The 290-nt window shown below is 30.3% G+C and overlaps 1 protein-coding gene across 1 annotated transcript in view; it reads left to right on the top strand.

The window, feature by feature from the left end:
- The window catches only part of ATRX (ATRX chromatin remodeler), a 261336-nt gene that overhangs the window by 155736 nt on the left and 105310 nt on the right, over positions 1 to 290 (top strand).

The following is a 290-nucleotide window of genomic DNA, read 5'->3' as shown; positions in this document are numbered from 1 at the left end:
ATGGGAGGAGCCATTTTTAACATAATCCTGAAGAAACCATTTTATTACTTTTAAGTCATAAAATAAGCTAAATGGGTTAGTAGTGTTTACATACAGATATTTAGTGAACCTCTATTGATAAGAATATAGAATTTGGCCAGTAGTTAGGAGATCGTACGGTCTGCACTTTTTCTTCAGACACTAGATATTAATCATAGCCACAAAGATGTAAAAAATTAGCTTCTGGCTGGATATTCTTGTTTTTATTGTTTTTTTTTTTTCTGGCTGGATATTCTATTTTCATATAAGTT

Source organism: Crocuta crocuta, unplaced genomic scaffold, assembly GCF_008692635.1.
Source record: "Crocuta crocuta isolate KB4526 unplaced genomic scaffold, BGI_CrCroc_1.0 scaffold864, whole genome shotgun sequence".
NCBI lineage: Eukaryota > Metazoa > Chordata > Mammalia > Carnivora > Hyaenidae > Crocuta > Crocuta crocuta.
This window is presented reverse-complemented; position numbering and strand designations above follow the sequence as displayed.